Source organism: Narcine bancroftii, chromosome 1, assembly GCF_036971445.1.
Source record: "Narcine bancroftii isolate sNarBan1 chromosome 1, sNarBan1.hap1, whole genome shotgun sequence".
Taxonomy (NCBI): domain Eukaryota; kingdom Metazoa; phylum Chordata; class Chondrichthyes; order Torpediniformes; family Narcinidae; genus Narcine; species Narcine bancroftii.
In genome coordinates, this window is record NC_091469.1 from 236132751 (window position 1) to 236147042 (window position 14292).

Below are 14292 nucleotides of genomic sequence, written 5' to 3' on the forward strand. Positions count from 1 at the left end.
AGAGTCCTCTTGTAATTTTGGAGCAGTTCATGATGAGTATGTAACAAGGTGCGTTTTAAGAGCTCGATATCCATTGGAAATAAACTGTTCTTCAACCTAGAGGAGCTGGTTTTCCAACTATTAGACCTTGCGCCGGGAGTTAGCCATGAGAAGAGGTTGTGACCAGGGTGGTGAGGGTCTTTTGTTGTGGTGGCTGCTTTCTTGAGGCCATGTCTCACATACCTGTAGATGTATTCAATGGCTGGGCTGAAGCCAAGTGAGGGACCTGTTGGAGTTGACTCAACATCAGAGTGCTGCTGGGAAGTGTACTGGCAATGGGCTACTTGCAGATATGTCAGACAGGAGTAATCAATAGGCTGTGTTTGACTGGAGGAATAGGCAATAACTATTTCAGAGCACAATCCACTGATGAAAGAGTCCAAGAGAAGCAATATCCTAATCTTAAAGATCTTAAACTCATAGGCAGTGTTATGTTCCCTGAACTTTGCACAACTAGTGGATTGGTGCTCTGCCATTAAATAAAATCATGGCTGATCTGGCCATGGACTCAGGTCCACATATGCCTGTTCCCCATAACCTTTATTTCCCTTATTTTTCAAAAATCTCTCTATCTCGCAAATACATTTCATGAAGTAGCCTCTGCTGCTTCATTGGACAAAGAATTCCTCAGATTCACTGCTCTCTGGGAGAAGTAATTCTTCCTCATCTGTGTCTTAATCTCAGCACCTGAATCTTGAGGTTATGTCCCCTTGTTTTACTATCACCGGCCAGTGGAAACGACCTGTTTTGATGGTATCTTTTTCCTTTAATAATTTTAAACGTTTCCGTAAGATCTTCCCCCCCTCCTTCATGTTTTAAAACTCCAGTGAGTATCATTACAGGTACTCAATCTCTCCTCATAAGCTAACCCCCCCCCCACCAATTTCCGGAATCAACCCAGTGAACATCTTCTGCATGGCCTCCAAAGCCAGAGTATCATTTCTCTCAAATAAGGAGACCAGAATTGTACACTCCAGTGGCCTCACTAGAACTGTGTACAGTTGCAGCGCACCCCCCCACTCTTAACTTTAATCCTCTCGCAATAAAGACCAATGATCTATTTGCTTCTTGATGATCTGCTGCACCTGCAAACTAACCTTGTTTAGTTCGTGTAAAAGCATCCCAGGTCCCACAACACAACAGCATGCTGGAATTTTTCTCTTTCCATTGTGGATTACTGGACTTTGGCCATGGATCTGGATTTTGATCTTGCAATGTCTTCTCACAATTACCATTCTTAATATTACGGTTTGAGTTACACTTGGCCAACTCCAACAAGCAGAGCACATAATCTACATGTCCAATGTCAGACTCCCAGAATGCCTTTCTACCCAGAGCTCTGTCACCTCAAGAGATAACCAAGAGGACAAAGGAAACACTTTAAACATTTTCTCAGTTGTGTATTTTTGCACAGTCTCTGTGTTCCATGAAAATATTCCCATTTTTCCCAGAAAGCATGCTGTGTAAAAAGCTCAGAACAGGAACGAGGGTGCCATTCCCGTTCTGACATTTCACCTCCTAGACCCCTCATCAATTTCTTGGAACACCTGCAGCCTAAAGTGAGCTGCAGACATTCCGTGAACAATGGACTAATGAATGGGACATCACCACAGTGGCGTTGCAAGTCCCGCCTCTTACCGCACTTCGGTACGCTGTCTAAAATCGCGTAAAGAAACGGAGATTTGGAGTTTTGGTCGCTTGTGTGGGAAGAGCCAATGCCAACATGTTGGACATTCTTTAGTCCAGTAAAATCACGCAAAGTCTATCTAAAAAAAACCATAAATGTCTCCTATAAAGGTGTACCAAACTCATGAATAGCCTTGCCAGTGACTGATCAAACTGGAGAAGGGACAGCAGAATGGCACTGAGGAATTTTTTGTCAGTGTGGTGATACATCACTACCTGACTGCAGGGGGCAATCTCTGTACCTGCAGGAAGATCACCGGAGGACAGACCACACCTGGCCGGCTGTCAATCAGCCAACATAAATAGACCTAACTCCACCTGGCCAGTTGTCAATTAACCGTCCGGGATATCATCCTGAACCAGCCCTTCCTGAGCCAGTCACTCGGGAGCCACCAGTACAGCTACCACTGTAGCAGAGACTTTTAACTGAATAAAGCTTGTTACATGGTCTTCCTCGAGTTTTGTGTCTGCTTCCTGCTGTGGCAGTGCCTCACAGTCAGGAACATGTTATCTTTGCAAAAGTAAAGGAATACCTATCATTTTGTTTGTTGATCTTTAAAAGGAGACAAAATCTTGATCCATTAAATATTTGCATCTCATTCATATTTTGAGGAAGTAAAGGAGAGATGGCCTGGTTTCTTAAACAAATTGGCATGAACCAATCAATTATTTGTATGCTTTAACATGCTTTAGTCATTCAGGGAGAAATTTATTTGAAATGATGTTTGCAAACCATGATTTTTTAAAATCAGAATATGCATTTCTTCAAGTCACTGTGTAATGGCTGAACCATCCATAACTTTTAAAAGGCTGCTGTATTCAGCAAGGCAGTCCTGTTCTAAATGTGTTCACCAACGGTGGTTGTGTGCCTAATTCTGAGAGTTGTTTTGATAAAGTTTTGTGTATCTGCATAATTTCCCATCCCCCTCTTTGAGCTGACTAAGCTGCTTAGGCCATGGCTAGATTGATAATAACAATGATAAAGCTTTAGCCTGGTTTAGCCCTGTGCTGGCAGATTGCCTAGAGAGCACATCGTGTAAATTCTTGTCCCTGTGAGCTGCCTGGCATCATTTAAATCACCCACACGTACGGAAGGCAAGGTCAGAGTGGCTTTCAGTGCAGCAAAAATAAACCAGCACAGCTTCTTTACACCCTGTGTGGGTGAAAATGGGGATGGGGATTGGTCAAAAGTGCAAATAGGTATTTATCCTTTCTTTTCAAAACAATTAGGAAAGAAAATAGATGGAGAAACAGGGAATAACATGCACTAGAGTCGATTCTACATATATCATAACGAACAATTTGCCTTTATATGTATCGTCTGGGAATTGAGAGATGTGACTTTAGAATTGTATCATTATATATAGTTGTCCAGTGTACCTGGAAAATTCAGAAATGACAGAGGTTCCAAGAGTCACAAAAGACAATTACTTGCAGGTGTATTTTCATTCCCGGCAACAAAAAAAACCAACCTATTGAACTCCTCTTAAAGATTTCTGTACAGTAACCATTGCTCCACACCCTGAACTTGATTGGTATCTTAATCTTAATATGATAAGCCTCTGATATGGAGAGCTGCTTTGCATATCTGAAGATTGCAAACACTTCAGCTTTATTTCGTACTTTTTACCCGTAACCTCAGACACATTTTTCGCTATGCCAATTAATAATAAATCACAGATGAGAATAATAGATGCCTGACAGATAGATGACAACAAGACTATAATTACAACAGAATTGTTCTCGTGGACTCAGACCTTAAGCATGGACTTTAACCAGAATGAGTGTATTATTCAAAGACTGATGAGTGACTTCCTCATTCATTATTACAAGAGTAACAATTCCACGACAGTAGAAAAGAACATAAGTGAGCCAAAACTTAGCTGGGAATCTGAAAATTCCACAGAGTCATTTCTTGAGAAATATGCAAATAAAGGACAAGAAAGGGAGAAATATAGGCAAATTTTTAGTTCATAGAAATAAATATAAGCTCTTTAACAAATTTACTAAGAAGAATTATCCAGAAATTTGATTTCATTGATTTTGTGGAGCTACTAATGTCTATTCATTTCCCCTACAAAAATGAGTGAATTTCACAAAAATAAAACAAAGGGATAAAGGTCAATTTCCATCTTGATCGATGATCCACAGGCAGGAGTTGCTGAGGTCTGTGTTTTGTGCTGAGGAAGGTCAGCAGATCTTAAAGTGTTGGCCCCTACAACCACCACAGCTCAAAAGGCTGCCACGGGAATGAACAAAATATATGGGTGGGGGAGGAAATAAGGGAAAGGGTTTGCACACTTTATTTGTGATCCATAAGATCCGGAACCCAACTCATGAATGATCCTCAAGCCACTGCCAGGTATGGGATGAACAAGATGGCAGCATGATGCACAAGCCAAGCTGGGACTAGAACTGTAGGCCTCCTCCAAGGCAGAGAGCAGACAGCAGAATGATTGTTTCATCATGCCAACCCAACTCTGTTTTACCAGGCCTTGCACGGTAATGTGGCCCTTTTACTGGGCGCAGGTTGCGCACCAGAGTTCATGCCCTATGTTATCACCAAATACAGATTGGTAGAGTATCAAAGAAAGATTGGGACCAGAACACTAAACATTGTCACACAAAAATTGCTGTCATCAACAGATATTGAGGGAATTTGAAAATAAAATAAAAGGTGTAACAGCTGTCCACTATGATCTAGGATCAAAGAAATTTGAAGTTAGAAGTGAGACCAGGCTGAGCTAGGTCGGTGATGGGTCTTGTGGACTCCATCTGGCTGCTCTGTGACTGATCCTGAGTGATTTAACTTGTGCAACAGGAAGGTTTAGCAGCAGATGTTTTCAATTCCATCGAGAAGTTAGAGGGACCCAATGGGTCAGGCTTTGAGAGAAATAGTCAGCCCACATTTCAAGTTAAGACGCTTTACTGAGTCGTGCTATTTTTTTCTTCTATGAATGCAGTTCTTCCCGTTTTCTCTTTGTTTGCTCCAAGGTCTGCAGTTTTTATTTGGTTACTCTTTTCTCCAACTCCAACCTAGGATTTGCCAAAGGCTGCGTTTCCCTCGATGGCCAGTGCTATTGTGATTCACCCACAGGCTGCAATTTGATAGGTTTCCTCAGTGCAGCTGGAAGATGGATCAACTGGGCATTAACTTAAACCAAATGTAAGGAAGTGTGTGACAACTAATGAGAGCTCAACATAATTTTACAAGCTTTGCAAAGCGGTTGTTCTGTTACAGGAGAAGACCTGTTGTAACCTACAGCAGGGCCTTTCTGCAAGAAAGCCCGTACGCAGATGGGCACAAGCTCTTTTCTACAGTTTAAGCTTCCCATCCTACAGCCCTGTAGGTGTTGATTCACATGGCTGGCAGACCTCAGCAAACATCTAGCATGAGTGTTAAGAATGGGCTTGCTTCTCATGTCTTGTGGCTGCACCACCAAAAGAAAGCAATTTCTTTAACAGTCTTTAGCATTTTCCCATAAAAAATATTCTTTTTATGCCTTTTCTTTCTGCTGAAATGTATAGAAATGAAAGAAGCAAATAAAGCAAATCTATACAATCTGTGCTATAATCTATCAAAGGCGGGTAACTTTACTCCTTCTGCTGTGTTCTCTCATCATTTGTTGCAGACCTAGCTCAGCAACTTCGGAACTCAGCCAGCCAAGTCAGCATTTTACTGAACAACTCTGAAGATGGATACTGAAATCTCCATCCCAAGGGATATTCAGTTCTCCTGCCCGACGCCTAGTCTCTGTGCTTTTACTGAGCAGTGGTTAATATGGAGGATTAGTGATTCATCATCAGATGAAAATGGTACATAGAAGTGAGCAGGAAGATTCCTTATTATAAAATAAAAACACAAAGCTGGAGAAACTCAGCAGGTCAAGCAGTGGCCTTTATATACCAAACGTAAAAATGCATAAACTTGATCCCTTCCTCAATAGGGTGAGCGTCTTGCAAATAGTTGCAAATGCTGGTAAATGTGAGATTAGATTATTATTTAGATGGTCAAAGATTGCACCGTGCTATAATGCAGAGGGACTTGACAAGTCAAAGTTAAGATTTATTATCAGAGTTCTTATACAACATTGAGATCCTTTTTCCTACAGGCCAGGCAGAATTTCTACTTATTGGTAGTGCTAAAAATCTCTACTCAAGAAAGGATACATATACAAAAGAGAGAAATGTAAACAAACTGTACAATTCAGAAAAAAAAATCAGTAATAAATAATGTGCAAAATAAGAGTCCTTAAATGAGTCTCTGATTGAGTTTGTTGTTCAGGAATCTGATGGTGGACAGGTACCACCTGCTCTTACATCTTGTGGAACCTATACCCCTTTTCTGATGGTAGCTGTGATGGTAGCATGTCCTGGGTGGGTGGTGTGTTGATTCTTGATGATCTCCAACGGCAGCGTTCGATGTAGATTTTCTCAATGATGGAGAGGGTTTTGCCTGAGATGTACTGGGCTGTGTCCACTACCTTTTTGCAGGGCTTTATGCTCAGGGGTATTGGTGTTCTCATACCAGACTGTAATGTAGCCAGTCAGCACACTTTCCACCACACATCTGTAGAAATTGACCAGGGTTTCTGGTGTCATACCAAACCTTCAAAAACTCCTGATGTGCTTTCTTCACAATGCCATTGGTGTGTTGAGTCTAGGAAAGATCCTCCCAGATAGTGACTCCCAGGAATTTAAATTTGCTCACGCTCTCCACCTCTGATTCTCAATGATCACTGGAGCAAACAGCTCTGGTTTTCCCTTCCTGAAGTCCACAATCAACTCCTTACTTTTGGTGACATGTTATTGTTAGTACACAATTCAGCCAAATTTTCAATCTCCCGCCTCTATTCTGACTCATTGGCTTTTTTTAATACAACTCACTATCGTGGTATCCTCAGCATATTTGTAGATGGTGTAAACCAGTAGAGCAGGGGGGTAAGAACACAGCCCTGGTACTGATGAAGATTTGCAAAGGAGATGTTATTGATTGTGGTCTGGAGGTGAGAAAATCCAGAATTCAAACTACACACTGGGGTATGGAGGCAGAGGTCTTGGAGTTTGCTGATCAGTTTTGAGGTGGCGATGGTGTTACATGCCAAATTGTGGTCAATAACAAGCATCCAATCGCGAAAGATTGGTTTGCAGGTGCAACAGGTGATCAAGAAAGCAAATGGAACATTGGTCTTCATTGCTGGAGGGATTGAATTGCATCTGTCAGGGTACTGGTGAAGTCGTACCTGGAATGCTGAGTTCATTTCTGGTCTCCTTGAGAAAAGTGACTGGCTTTGAGGTGGTGAAGAGGAGGTTCATCATATTGATTCCAGAGGTGAGAGGGTTAGCTTCTGGGGAGAGATTGAGTCTTCTGGGGCTGTTCATGCAGGAATTCAGAAGGGTGATTGGAGAAACATCGAAAATTGTGAAAGGGATAGACAAGATAGAGGCTGGAAAGTTGCTTGCCCAGGTAGTGGAGCCGAGAACCAGGGGACATAATATCAAGCTTCAGGGGAGTAGGTTAATGATGGAGATGAGGAGGAACTGCATCCCCAAGCGTGGTGAAACTGTGGGATTCTTTGCCCGGGGAAGCAGTGGGGACCGCCTCACTGAATACATTTAAAGCACGGAGATGTAAATTTTGCAGAGGAGTTGAATGAAGGGTTTTGGGGAAAAGGCAGTTAAGTGGAGCTGAGTTCACAGCCATGATCTGATAGACTTGATGGGTCAACTGGTCTACCCCTTCTCCCATTTCTTCACTCTCAAAACATCCATGATATTGTAGTAACTCATGAGTGTTTCTGTTGGATTACTAGTCTAGCAACTAAACCTTGCATCTTGGTATCAAAGTTTGTTCGTGATTACCTTTGATTTTACTGAGTTAAGGATCTTAATAAAAACGGGCAGCAATTGACGGAATGTGTCCCTGGAGTCAAAAGGCAACCTTCTCTCTCTCTCTCTCTCTCTCGCTCTCTCTCTCCGTGATTTGTCATTTTGAATACATGTTCTACCACCTCCTACTTCACATCTACTGTATATTTCAGTGGATAAAGGGACCTTCAGATAAGACAAGAGCCCCCAATTTCAAACTCAGACCAGGACCTGTAGAATGACAGTGTAAACGGTGAGACTCTGGATGTGCTCGTCAAGTTCTTTGCCTCAGAGGATGAAGCTAGAGATTTTGAAGAATTTTAAATGCATGTGATGTATTTTTTTTTAAATTTTACAATTCTTTTATTGGTTTAACATCACATTGGTAATGAATTTTAGTGCAAAATAAAAACTGTGTACACTACAGTAGCTTTTATTTTATATACCGGTAGCTTAAAAATTTGTTATAGGGTGGGGTCTGGGTGGGTTATGGAACCAATCGAGTGGTATTTTGAGTAGAATTTTAATCTCATTGTTTTTGTGTCTGGCCTATAAGATGATCTCTTTTTTTTTGGGTGCTTCCAGTGTCGTCTTATCCGCCAAAATATACAATCTCTTTCTCTCTTTGGCTTGGCTTCGCGGACGAAGATTTATGGAGGGGGTAAAAAGTCCACGTCAGCTGCAGGCTCGTTTGTGGCTGACAAGTCCGATGCGGGACAGGCAGACACGATTGCAGCGGTTGCAAGGGAAAATTGGTTGGTTGGGGTTGGGTGTTGGGTTTTTCCTCCTTTGCCTTTTGTCAGTGAGGTGGGCTCTGCGGTCTTCTTCAAAGGAGGTTGCTGCCCGCCAAACTGTGAGGCGCCAAGATGCACGGTTTGAGGCGATATCAGCCCACTGGCGGTGGTCAATGTGGCAGGCACCAAGAGATTTCTTTAGGCAGTCCTTGTACCTTTTCTTTGGTGCACCTCTGTCACGGTGGCCAGTGGAGAGCTCGCCATATAACACGATCTTGGGAAGGCGATGGTCCTCCATTCTGGAGACGTGACCCATCACAGTACATGCAAATCAAACATCCAGACAGCCAAGAGACAGAGAATAAAGGCAAATTGTTTTAACTTTGGAAATCCTTGAAGAATTACAGAGGCAAATTCCTTCCGACTTGTCCATGGATTGGAATTTTAACTTTTAAATTCCATTGATGCTGTTGGTACTCCTGATTCTCACCGGACATGTTTTCGACCTTTGTCCTTTGATCGGTGATTTGTACGCCTGGTATCAATCATATCAACTATCTTATCATGTATATTTAGCTGAGCAGTACAGATGCTGCATTGCCTGTCTATAAATATATACTGGGTGTAGGCACTGATTGCATAATGAGGTGACTACTGACTACACGAGACCTGAACATTCAAGGATTGAACTAATTTCCAAGTAGTTAAGATAAGATAATTACTTTATTTTCATACACACAAGTGCGTGCATATGCACCAAAATTCTGACTGGCTGCTGTCGAACAGGTACTTCGTTTACCAAAAAAAAAAGACTGTCCACATTTTCCCATGTTATTCTGTTTCAGGTTTTGTTTGAAACCACTGGATTAATGCAAGATTAAGTTGTGCTAAGATTTTGTTGCATGGGAACATTTAACCCAAGTTTATCCCTTCATGAATAATTGTTGTTTGTTGTGTCCAATTTGTTTTGTTTTGTGTTTGACAAAACGTTGTCAAATAACCAGAGCTACAAAACCAAAACCAATCCAATTCCATGATACTCACTTCAATATCTTAATATAAATGATTCCATCTTACCATTTGTATGTTTATGAAATATGCAACCACGGAATTTCTGTTGTAGATGGAATTTAGAATATTTTCCTGAATGACTTGAAAGAAATCAAAGGAGATTTTAAGTTAATGACCTTGAACCCAAAGGAAATGTAATATATTTTGAGGCAATGTGAATCAAAAAGTCTTTCCTCGTTTTAAGTATACACGAGTAATCCATTTATATTCGTATGATCCAGAGATAATTTAAAGTGTATGATTCATTTAAATTGATTTTTTTTACAAAATAGACAGCGTGAAAGAGGTATGTATTTAATTTAAGTATTTAAGAGATGGAGATGCTTATTTTGCCCTTTGTTTAGAACCCAGGTGAAAAAAAGGCTCCATTCAGACAGTTTTTACTGTGAAATTGCCTTATGCTGACATTCAGTTTTTCTAAGACGGCAAATTCATAAAGTGACGATCTATCAGCCTGATTCTGTTTTCCACAAAAGTTAATCTTTGCCACTTTAAGTCACTGCAACATGATAGGCCTCAGTTAGTGGACATTCACCTAATGAAAATCGGCCACATATGTTCGCCAAGATTCTTCCAAGATTCTGCAGAGAATGCAAGAGAGATTTTCATTTTCTGTCCCCAAGTTTACCTGCATCACTCATAAGTTACCAGTCTTAGGTTGTTTGGCTGCGGGACAAAGTTGATTATAGTTGATGATAATCTTTTGAAAGACCAGAATTTATCTTGGTTTGAAGGCTGTTCTTTCTCCCTGGGCTATCAGTGAGAGCAGGATTAACAAATATTCAATGGTGAATTCAGTAAAGCTTTCTGTCAGATCATATTTCCATAAATCCTTTAAAGGTGTTGTCAGAAGTAGATAGAGTGAGAAGTGTCAAATTCACACAAAAGCTCCCTCAGGGCTCAAGGTATATTTCAAAGATAAACCTTGAAAATCACTCACTAGCCCCCGTGGGCGAGAAATTGGTCTTGGCAGTGTTTCAGTTTTAGACACTGTAAGTGTGTCTTTGGTTCCAAAATGAAGTTTGCCATGTCTCTGACATGAAGCTCGTTCGGTGAAACCTTGACAAAAATGTGCACAGCTCATATCTGAAGGAAGTATGCAATACAAAGAGAACATTATGTGAATCACCATGTAGCTCTGTCCTTTTTTTCTCATTTATTTATTTTCAGGACGTGGAAGTTGCTGACAGTCCGACATTTATTGTCCTTCCTAATTTGCCCCACAAACTGTTTGTTCACAATGTGAAAAATCAAAGCCAGCCTGAAAGTGAAATTTCAAACAAAAATAATGAATGAAATGATGCAATGTCATACACAACCTGAAATTAACCCTGGGTGTGTATTCCCTTTCTTTATGTGAGTGCCTTGGCCTCATCTTGTAACAAAACAATTCTGGTGGGTTTCTGCAATACTGTCCCATATTGAAAGGAATAGTTTGGATCAAGTTGTGACTGATAACTTGAAGTCTGAGATGTAGATACTATCATCTTGTGAGAGTAGCAGATTTGTTTGTCATGGTGCTGCGACTAATACTTTAAGAAGGTCTCAGGCCTGAAATGTTACTAATTCAGTACATTCTTTGGACACTGCAAGGCCTGCTCAATTCTTCCAGCATTTCAGTGTTTTTACTACCATCGCAATATCCGCAGACTTCCATTTATCTCCCCCTTCAAACAGCCAGAATAAGTAATATTTGGAGGTCAGATTGATGTATTGTCATGCCACTGGTGTGATACTTACAATTATTTTACGTACATGAGCTGGAATATATCCCAACAGGTTATCAGATCACTTAAACGGATATTAGAACATTACAGCACAGAAAATAGGCCTTTGGCCGTTCTAGACTGTGTCAAAGTATTATTCTGCCTCATCCCACTGACTTGCACCCAGTCATACCCCTCCCATCCATGTACCTGTCCAAATATTGCTCAAATGTGAAAATCAATAAAAAAGTTTTCTCACAAACCCTACCTCATCACACCCCATGTGTTGTTTTAACTGAACTTTCCTCTCTCACCCCATACTCTGCCCTTTTATTTTGTATGACCTGATGTTGTTAAGTATGGGCTGACTTGGCTGGATAGTACACAAAACAAAACAAAAAAAATATTAACCTCTTTTATTAATCTCCAAAGAAACGATGTGGTTTCCATCAATCTCTTATAATTCAGATATAGAGCATCTTATGTATTTTGCATCTCACTACCCCAGCATTATTTTTTCTCTTTACTGACTGCACTCATTTCATGCTATTTGCACTCCTTCAGAAAAATAATCTGAAATCAACTATGTTTTCTTTTACACAACTGCTGCATTCCAGGAAATTATTCCCAATTTTACGGAATGTAGTCGGTGTAAGAAGCTTGTAACGGGAATTCCCAGTCCGAAATGTTACCTCAGTGACCCCAGGTTATTATCAGGGATTGCCTGCAGCCTAAACTGAATTGGAGGCGATCTACAAACAACAGGCTAATGAATAGGACGCACTTTGGGTATTTTGTCTAAACTCGCGGTGTGATACAGATATTCAGAGTTTTGGTCGTTCCTGTGTGATCGGCCACTTAGGTAGGGAGACACTTCAGAACAGAACAAAACCTGTTCTATGTAAAAAAAAATCAACTAGGTCACCACCCTCTTGTTTACAGTACTTGAACCCTTTGTGTTGCTTGAATAATCCTGGTCCCACCTATCAATGATGTTCCCTTTGTTCTCTTAAACCCCTCTCTACAATTTGAAACACACATTTTTCTCACTTTTTCAGTACCAATGAAAGGCTGTTGACCTACACTTTTAACGGCTTCTCCCTGGGAGTATTTTCCAACTCTGCCTATTTTTTTTGAAAATATTTATGAGTGGATGAATGAATGAATTGTTATACTTGTTTAATTCCTGGGTGTCAACATCTTCAAATGTCTCGGTGTCAGCATCTCTAAGGATCTGTCCTGGGGCCTCCACGTTGATATAATGATAAAGGGTTGTGAGTGGCTATTTTTGGAATGGAGGAGATTAGGGATGTCACCAAAGGCTCTTGAAAATGTCTACAGGTGTACCATGGACAGCATTCTATCAGGATGCATCACAGTCTAGTATGGTGGTGCCAATGCACAGGCCAGAAAAAAAAACTCCAGAGAGTTGTTACCTCAGCCTACGACATCACAGGCATCAGTCAGTCCATCGAGGGAATGTGCAAGAGGTGATGTCTTAAGAAAGCAGCCTCTATTCTCAAAAACCCTCACGATCCAGACCATGCCCTCTTCACACTAGTACCATCAGGGAGGGGGTAGAGGAGCCTGAAGACGAGCATCCAGCAGCATAAGGGCCACTTCTTCCCCTCTGCCATCAGATTTCTGAATAGACAATGAACTCTTGACACCACTTTCTCTTATTTTCTTGAACTGTTTATTTATGTAATTTATCGCAATAATTACACTGCAAAGCAACGAATTTTGTGGCACGTTCATGACAACAAATTCTGATCCTGATTCTGATTCTGAATCTGATTCCCCGGCTGAGGCCAAATAGTCAAAACAAGACAGGAAATTAGAATTAAACCTATAGGGTTATTATGGCCAATATTCAAAATGGAAGACACACTTGCCTTCCTTAAGAAGGTCCATTTCATTTTTTTTGACCATTTATCCTTCAGAAACTATTCAGAACTCAAACAAGATTGACAAATTAATTGCAAAAATGCTCAGTGGAGAGAGAACATTATAGCCACCTGTCAATTGATGGAAATAAATCATTGCATCTGTGGCTATCTCTGGTAATCTTACCATATAGTTAATGGAAGCAATAGCTTCAAAAATAAACGCCCAACTCTGTAATGTCATGTGATATAGTACTTTGTAAAATGAGGATGAAAGAACTGATTCCTTTTTGTGGATTATTTGTTCTGGGTACACTTTAAATGCTCTAGAGAATCAGAATCAGATTTATTATCATGAACATGCGTCTCGAAATGTGTTGTTTTGCAGCAGCAATAGTGTGCAAATTGCTATAAATTGCATTTCTGTAAATACACAATTTAAAAAAATTAGTGCAAAAGAAGACAAAAATGGCGAGGGGGTGTCTGTGGTTCATTGTCCATTCAGAAATCTGATGGCGGAGGGGAAGAAGCTGTGTTTGTAACGGTGGGTGTTCATCCTCGGGCTCTTGTACCTCCTTCCTGATGGTACCAGTGAGAAGAGGGCATGGCCTGGGTGGTGAGGATAGAGGCTGCTTTCTCTTTAATGGAGTGAAAATGAATGCCGATGGTAGGCTGGCTGAGTTCACCACCCTCTGCACCCTTTCCCTGTGCAGTGCATTGGCACTTCCATACCAGATGGCGATGCAACCAGCCAGATTGCTCTCGACGTTACACCTGTAGAAATTCACCAGAGCCTTTGGTGACACATTAAATTTCCTCAAACTCCTAACGAAATATAGCCGCCGGCGAGCCTTCTTCATGATGGCATCTACCCCAGGGTAGATCTTCAAAGATGTTGTCCTTCGAGAATTTGAAGTTCTTTAATTGTCAGAATACCTCATTAGGAATTCAGTGTCGACACAGCAAGTTGATGGGTTCTGCAATTAAATGTCACCACATTCATAGCAAATCCATAAATAGTGCAATCATGTTTCTTCAAAACAGGTTTTCAAATTTCCAAATAGCTGTGATCTTATCAATGGCCTATTTTGTAATATTTCTACATTTCTATTCTTACTCCTGTGTTATTTTCAAATCATTGAACATGTTACATAAATGTAGTACTTTTCCAGTCTGTGTCTCTTTCATTTATTATTTTCCCTGATTTTTATTCCTCTTCCTCTTGCATAAGACCGACAATGTGCTGGAGATTCCCTCTGGGAGCAAAAGGCAAAAGAATAGAATGTGTAAAAGCCAGTTCAT

General features: G+C 40.7%; 1 long non-coding RNA gene across 1 annotated transcript in view; it reads left to right on the top strand.

The window, feature by feature from the left end:
- Positions 1 to 9598: 9598 nt before the first annotated feature.
- LOC138750916 (uncharacterized) overlaps positions 9599 to 14292 on the top strand; it is a 43061-nt gene continuing 38367 nt past the window's right edge. Inside the window, exon 1 of the long non-coding RNA XR_011349626.1 lies at positions 9599 to 9684. This is a non-coding gene — a long non-coding RNA (uncharacterized lncRNA). The remainder of the gene's footprint in view (positions 9685 to 14292) is intronic.